The following is an 8472-nucleotide window of genomic DNA, read 5'->3' on the forward strand; positions in this document are numbered from 1 at the left end:
TATGTGATGGAGTGTCGTACTCGTGTACCTGTGGTTATATTTCATGTGTGTGAGATTGAATTACAATGCACAATTGAATAGAGTGATCTATTGTGAATGTGACGTGTCATGAGCGACGGCCTATGTTACAGTCTCTGAGAGTGTGGGAACTGTTCGCGCTCGTTTGTGTGGTTTTGAATATTATGAGATAATATTCCTAAAGTGGGGGGCAGTGTCACAAAACGAGCACTCAAAAAGGACGCGCCGCCAAATTCTCGCGACAAAACGCCGGAGTGACGCAGCGAGGTCAACGATAAAAAAAAGAAAAACATCCAAAGACTCCCTGGGCGCGCGACCCTCTCCCCTCGGAAGCGTAGGTTTGCCGACGAACCTCCTCTCGTCGGCGCCCGAGCAAGCCCTCGAATGTTCTAGATGGAAAGGGGCGTGGTGATGCCGGGTTTAGTCATCCGTCGCGGACGGCCTCCCCTATCGTCTCGACCTTTCCCCCAGCCTTCGCTGCGCATCGCGCCGACGAAACGATGAGAACTTTCTGGAATCTCGCGCGGAAGGTATTTATTCGAGCAGCCGAGATGAGAGATCAGGAGAAGACGGAAATTAGCGCCAGAGCGCGTAGGGATTCCGCCGTGTAGTCGGCGAAGGTTTTGTCCGTAGAGACAAAGCAGGAGAAGAAGATGATTTCCACCTGAGGGGTGACGACTCGAGCTACAGGCAAGAGTGTGTGTTTACCGCTATCGAGCGAAGACGCGTGGCAACAGCTGCAAGTGTGAAGCCGACGTGTTTCCGGCGAAGAAGTTTGAAGCTTGGAGAGTGGCCAATTGAAGACGCGAGGTTTCCTGGAAGAGAAACTTCGGCGAGGTTTCCTGGAAGAGAAACTTCGGGGGCAGCAGAACGACAATGCTGGACTTTGAGTGAGTGATTCTCGGAAGAGTATCATCCAGACTTTTGTTCCAAGAACTTTGGACTGAATAGGTTTTCTATCTCTTTAGTCTTTAAGTGTCTTGGTTGTTCGATGCATGCGACTGCATTGTAGTGCGTATTCTTGTCTGTGTCCGTTGTTTCGAGTATGGCTGATTGTACTGTGTAGTACGTTGTTTGATTTGGTGACATATTGTACTCAACTATTGTGGAGTGTGCATACTTGTGTATTGTTTTCGATCTGCCATTATTGAGAATACAATTTTGTTTGTTTATCAACTGTAGGCTCTGACTTGCTCTTTGGGCCACAGCCGGCGTCCGCTGGCGCGCCAAAAAGGACCACTTCTAAATTGTCCACGCTTTCGTGGTGCGGTTCGGGGAGCCGATACTTCGGCTCTTGGAATTAGCCCGGCGATCGCCTCCCTAATTAACGGGACCGCGTGACACAGGCAACATTGTACGCGTCTTCCTCCGCCGTGTTTGGGACATCGTTGAAAGCGGTGGAATCTTCGTCCATGCCTTTTCCAAGTTGCTGGTCATTGTTATGTGCAGCGAAAGAAAGACTAGTAGCGTTGGGGTCGGACGATGCCCCAATAGCACTTGCCTTGTCAGTGCCAGTGAGCGTCTCTTCAGCGTCACTGCGCATCGTAGGCGTCGTTCACTCGCAGTCGCTAGCAGGGACAGTGCATAATATCGATGATCCTAGACGCTGCTTGCATTGAAGGTCGTGGTGGCTGCGCCAAGAGAGCGAGATGAAAGGCTGTCGACTGCAAGCGAGCGGCATGCATCTGCGTCGCCGCGCCTAGGCAGTACCGACACCGGCTCCGTTAGGCTTAACGGGGCGTTCGCCACCTCGGGATTCTGAAGGCGTTTGAATCAGCTAGAAATAGACTCACAGTGTCCGCAGAGGCACTCGAGAGCTCCGGTAACTTGGTGTGTCCAACTGTACAGATTAATTAGTTGCCACACTTGACTTTCATCCGAAACAGAAGATTGAAACGGGAACCCGTGGGAAACGCGTCCACACACTGTGGCCTCCTGGCAGCGGATCCCCCATCTGCAGAATTTCTTTGTCTGGACTGAACAGTCGGGTTAATGGTATGTGGTCGGTTACCAGTTTGAAGTGGGTCACATACAGATAATTTCTAAACCTACCGGTCACGCCAAATACGTGAGCGAGGGTCTCCTTTTCCAACTGGGAATGGTTTTTCTCGGCTTTTGGTAATGTTCGTGACCTGAATCCGATAAGATGCCTCCGACTTGATGCGACAACACGGCTCCCTGACCTACTGCTGACACGTCACACTTATGGGGGAATGGGCTTGCTTGGGTCACAATGCTCCAAAAGTTTCATTCTTTACCACCTGCTTGGCTCACTCTAAAAATTCTTACACCCAGCAGGGTGCATTTGTTTTGTCCCATGGGCAACACCCTGTTAGGGTGTCCAGGAACATTCTAAACAATAAGGTGTTTAGAAACACCCTGAAACCGTAGGGTGTGAACAAACGTTACACCCTACTTTAATAGGTGTTTATGAACACCCCTAAACTATTGGTGTTGGATGAAGCTACACCCATGCGAGTGGGTTGTACACTGGAAACCCCCTTGAAACGATGGCAGTCATATGGATGAGCATACTTGATTAAATGAAGCGCAATTAACAGGCAACAAAAGTAGAGACACAGGAGGTGACGCTTAGACTTGTGTGTTGAGGAGAGCCGTTCACAGCACTTCATTCCATCAAATACGCATCACCAACTGGCCCAAGCCTCGATTGTTCTCAGGGAGAAGCATATATGAACCTTCTCTGCGGCTGATAGAGAAGAAAGAAGATACTGGTGTCCCCCACTGCCCTTATACCTGCATACATGCAGCTGATAAAGTAAGGTGCCATGGTCTTGAATGAGCTGCATGAGACCAGTGTATATATGTGTACGTAGACTGGGCTGTAAACGACAAAGACGTGGAAGGCACCACACACACACACACACACACACACACACACACACACACACACAAACACGCACACGCACGCACACACACCACAGTAGTGCAAGTAGTAACCTGTAGCGTAAGGTCCAACCGAACATAACGCCGAAGCAAAACACAATTAAGCCCATATGTTAACATCTGCCTTTATTATGGAAAAACTGCAAATCTGACAAGCAGGACTCTGATGGCATTCTATAAAACTTTGAAATATGTCACAGGACCAAGTTTTTTTCTCTGTATACTAAAAATTCATTGTTTTCAATACAATAAACCTCCACGACTTTCAAAACATTTGTGCTAGTCGGGCAAACGACTGAGACGTATGGCGTTTGATTGACACCTATACAATAGAAAAAAACACGTAGAAAGAGTAAGCGAGTTTGTGGAGTCACATTTACAACCTATTACATCTCGCAGTATAAATTTCAACATTAAAAAAGAGAACATTCAACAAGGTAGTGTAATTGGGGATGTATTAATGTAATGTCAGTGTTGGTATACTTCTAACTCCAAAACCACTCGCCACTGCTGCTTGCACAATAATCTTCAGCTGCTGAGATGACTGGTGCCTTCGAGAGAAGTGGGCGAAGCTGTTCTTTCTGTACAGGAAATTCAGTCCCGGAAACCTAAAATAAATACACAAGGAACAATGACTGAAATTTCACAAAGAGTGCAACATACAGTGTGCACCATGCATAACTAACTGCTTTCTTATGTGTAAGTATAAATTGATTGCATAGCAAGCATAATCAGTGGCATCGGGCTCCTATGCAGTGAGAAATGCTAGAAAAGGTATGCTTAGCAATAAACGCCATAAAAAGCGCGCTGTGGCAGAATCCTTAAGCCTTTTGTGCCGTAGATATGAACCCTACTTTACCCTTTCAGCTTGCTCGTGCAGGCAAATAAAAAGGTGCTGCTCCAAGTTGATAATGTTCCATAAGCTGCATGCAACGACCAATCTAAGTGAATATATCTGCATATCTACCATGGTACTCATTCGATTAGTTTATTAAAAAGAATACAGTACGACACGCAAAGACATATACATATTTTATCTGTATTGCACAAAAGCACAATGGCACTGAGCATACATGACGGTATGCGCATTGAGAAGGTATTCAGTGCAGGTAACTTGTAAAATTAAGTACTGCACAGTTACGTATAAAATGCGAATGATACTAGTGTTCTTGAATGGGCTGACATTGACACGATTATATAATGGAAGAATTGGCTATTGGGTCATTCCACATCTGACGTCCCAGCCATTTTGGTGACCAACGCAAATGTATTCGAAAAAAAATCGCACTGATTTTACTGCACTGAACAAGGTAACTGCAAGAATATTTCGCAGACAAATAATTTATTGGTCGAGTGGCTGCCTCCTGAACTTCCCGGAATCTCGTCTGGATGTTTGTGAAAAAAAATTATTTCATAAGTATATCTTCTTCTGTGCCAAATTTGATTGATTTGTGGGGTTTAACGTCCCAAAACCACCATATGATTATGAGAGACGCCGTAGTGGAGGGCTCCGGAAATTTCGACCACCTGGGGATCCTTCTGTGCCAAATTTAGTCTACAAGTTAAGTGAAGGGCTTGCGTAAAGTGTTTGAAGCTCAGTAATATTATTACGATTTTTCGACCACATACGCCTCAAATAATTTAGCCGAAATGTGTTATATCTGCATTTTACCATATCAATGCTGCACTTTGAATGAATATGTGAGGAGTGAATGCATAATCCACATAGGGTATATTTGGAGGATAAAATATTTTAGACTTCTCAAGCTGTCAAACTTTACGAGAAAAAATCACAAATTTCACAAAATATATTGTTTTGCCTATAATGAGACGCAACTTGCACCATGTGGTGGTTGAATTAAAAGAGACTTTTTACCTAAATCGAAGCAAATAAACAGTTCTTTTCATGTGCCAAATTTTGTCATAGCAATTTATGTTTTGAGAAAAAGATCACAGCATATCCACGGAGTGAATGATGATGAGTGGGGCGTAGCGTTCGTCCGTCCGGACGCACAAATGGATGGACAGACAGTCTGACGCCAGTATGGACGAACAGAAAGACGGACGGACTCACGGACAGACCGACACACGGAAGCCCGAACGGATGGATGCACAGACGAACGGACGAAAGCACAAACGTATGGACGAACGATTCGCCCCACGAATCACCATTTTGTCCGTGTATATGCTGTGAAAACCACTAGCGCTATCAATTGTGCAACTCATCAAGTGGCTACATAATACTAGTACGACTACAGAGGAGTGAATGACCCACGGCCTCAAGAGCTTTGCCCCTGAATAATTTTTGAAGTTCCAAGTTCCCCATTCGCCATTTGGTCATACAGCAGCCGACGCCTCGAAGTTCCCCATTGCCGTTGATGGGAAAATTCAAAAAAAATATTCTATTCCTTGAAATAGAAATTGTAATGATGAAACTTGTCACATATAAAGAACTGTTTATTTGCTTTCAATTTAGGTAAAAGGTGATTTTTATTTGGACCACCACATGGTGCAAATTGCGTCTCAATACGGATAAAAATGACAATTCTGTGAAATGAGTGATCTTTTCTGTTAGAGGTTAACAGCTTAACTTGTCTAAAAATAATTTTTCATCAAAATATCTTTTCTGTGAAGTAAGTAGTCACAGCTCAGATATTCATACAAAGTGCAGTATAGCAATGAAAAAATGCAAACATAACACACTTTGGCTAAATTCTTGCAGACGTATGTGGCCGAAAATTTGTAATAATATTGCTGAGTTTCAAGCACCTTACCTAAGCTCCTTTACTTAACATGTGTCAAAATTGGTATAAAAAAAGGTGCGGTACTTGTAGAATATTTTTTTTCACAAACAACACTGAAACAACAGTCTGGAAAGCTTGAAAGGCAACCACGTGACCAAAAACTTTTTTCTCTCCGAAATATTCAAGCAGTTATCTGTTTTCAGTGCATTAAATCAGCGCGTTTTTTTTTTTTCAAACACTTTTGCCATAGCCGCAACATTGGCTGGGAAATGTTGAATAAAGTGACCCTGTTACCTTCACTCAATGACCATTGCATACTGCTAAATTAGGGCCATTTGTTTCAACCAATCTGTCAGGGTGATAAAGCAGATATAACTCCTTCCCGATGCAGCGTAGGTTGTTCAGTGGCTGTGCGTGTTGTGTTCCCAGATAGATATGCTGCCCAGTCTTACATTTTGGCTGCAACACATGCTTAGATAACGTGCAGTATGTATAACATTAAAGTGTTTTGTGCAACAAAAAACTAATACGCTTCACATAGCGAAAATACCTTTAACATCTGAAGTACTTAGCGAAGTTAAATGCCAAAGCGAGGCGATGGCAATAAAATTCTGAATAACAAGAATATTTTGAAAGTTACACATGATGAAAACAATCTGATTAAAATGTGCTCGAACGTTAGCAGTTATGTTCAAACAAGCGTTTGCGCTGTTCAAGTAGGCAATTCGACCACACACACAGACGAAATGTCTGTTCAAACAAAAGTCCAGCTTCAGTGCTCGATCCGCTACACAGGCACGGCTGTCGGCAGTGTCACGCTACGTTGCGGGTGAACGAAAATACCGGTGAAGACAAATTTAACAAAATTGAATGTATTAGCAAGTAGGCAAACTTCGCGAGGCGCACCTAACGCGAAGCAATATGCTGTGTTGTCACCCGATGCATCAACCCGAGTTATCTCGGTAGTGTTACCGCACAAAACGAAAAAGTACCGAAAACAACGACATGGACACCAGGCCCTTGTTTTCCGTTCTCGGACTTTTTGTGCAATAAGAAAAAAAAGAAAGTAGATGAACTACCGACATGCCCAAGCATATGCGTCTTACATACGGTTGATGCCCAGAGCTAACAGGTGCCGTCCCCACACATGTATTAATTAGTAAACTAAAATTCGTGTGCAGCACGAGCGGACCCCGTTAAAAACGGCTGCCAATAAAGGGCACAGCAAAAATCTGTTCAATTTCTTCGCTGAACCTCAGCGGCGCTTTCTCACTCTGCTTTGTACTCCAAACAATCTAAACAAACAAAAAAAGTTGCCCACAATCACACTTCGCCATCATCCCCGTGAAACAGTTCGGACAAATATTCTCGCTAAGTAAATATATACTGATTTGTCATCAACTAGTTGAAAACAAAATTGCTTGAAGGCGTTATTCTCGTGTTCACGCAGTTAACAAAGCGCTGAACGGAACAACGTGAGAGCGGTACTCACTATTTCCTTTCGAGTACTCCACAATATGAATCCACAGGTCCAGTCTTCAGGATGGTGCACCTTCGCAATAATCAGCACTGACAGAACACACTGGTGGAGCACAGAGCGCAGGCACATTTCAAACTATACACCGACTAATAAACTCTACCGATCGAGAAACCACGCGCACCACACGCACACACACGGGAGGGTTTATCGCCAGCGTACGCTGTGACATGTAAGACGATGTCGACCCCTTTCCCGCGCTGTGCGCCCGGCGCGCAGCAATACCGGGCAGCCACGGAGGAAGGCGGGCAGCCAAGGTTGTCTAGGCGACGAGACTTGATGGCGCCTTGTGGTGCTCTCAGACCGGCTAGATGTGGTTTAACGCTAGCTCCGGCCCTCTGCTGATAACGTTGGCGCTGCTTTTTTTTTTTTTTTTGCGGCAGCGATCTGTTCCGTTATGCGCGTTCTTTAACAGTGCATCTGAATCGCAGTGAACTTTGTGACGGTGCAGTGCGGCCAGCACGAGCTACTAGTCAGAACGCGCATTTGTAATATTCAGGAGCAATGTTTGGCGCGCCTTCACTGACCTAATGTAGTGAATTTTGGTAAAAAAGCTAAGCTGATGCTTTTTGCTTATCTATATGGGTCTTTAGGGACTGCACATTCAAGGTCACGTGGGCGATATTTTATCAGCACTTTCATTTCGGTAAATACATTGCAACATTGCATGCATCGGCCGTCACACTATTCGATGAGAACATATTGCCACGTGCGTACTGCTAGGAAGACGAAGACGACAGCGCATACGCGCATCTGCACGCTTTTATGCAGCAAGCAACAACAAGAAAGAAGAGGAACGCTCTGACACGCAGTAAATAAAAATACTGACCTGCTGCTACTTGTCAACCTGTTAATCACTACTTCTGTCGTCACGTTGCAGCAATACATTTGCACTTAGCTTGCAGTCCTTGGAACAAGACCTCGGCTGAGAATATTTCATCAATGTTGTTTTCTCACTACCTACAAAGTCAAGGCTTTGACCGAAGCACGTCTGCTGGGGAAGTTACATAAAAAAAAAGAAGGTGATCCACAAAAAAACGGAGAGAGAGAGAACTAGAAAATGCGTTTCGGCTCCCCTGAGGAGAGTTTTGTTCGCAATTTAGTCCACAAGGCTCCCGTCATTGCGAGCAAGGCTGCGTCAAGGTCACCGAAATGTCCTTATTCAGCCTTTTTCTTTATGGTTGGTGTCCTCTTCCTAATTTCCATGACGCACTCTTAAGGACACATGAAGATGAACATTCGCTACAGTAATTAAATAAAACGTGA

The 8472-nt window shown here is 44.6% G+C and overlaps 1 long non-coding RNA gene across 1 annotated transcript; it reads right to left on the reverse strand.

The window, feature by feature from the left end:
• Nucleotides 1-3029: 3029 nt before the first annotated feature.
• Nucleotides 3030-7469, reverse strand: LOC142777228 (uncharacterized). The gene is made up of 2 exons (XR_012887979.1): nt 7162-7469; nt 3030-3533 (listed from the first exon to the last, which is right to left on the reverse strand). It is a non-coding gene; the product is annotated as an uncharacterized LOC142777228 (long non-coding RNA).
• Between the last annotated feature and the right edge of the window lie 1003 nt (nt 7470-8472).

This window comes from Rhipicephalus microplus, chromosome X (genome assembly GCF_043290135.1).
Source record: "Rhipicephalus microplus isolate Deutch F79 chromosome X, USDA_Rmic, whole genome shotgun sequence".
In the NCBI taxonomy this organism is placed as follows: Eukaryota; Metazoa; Arthropoda; class Arachnida; order Ixodida; family Ixodidae; genus Rhipicephalus; species Rhipicephalus microplus.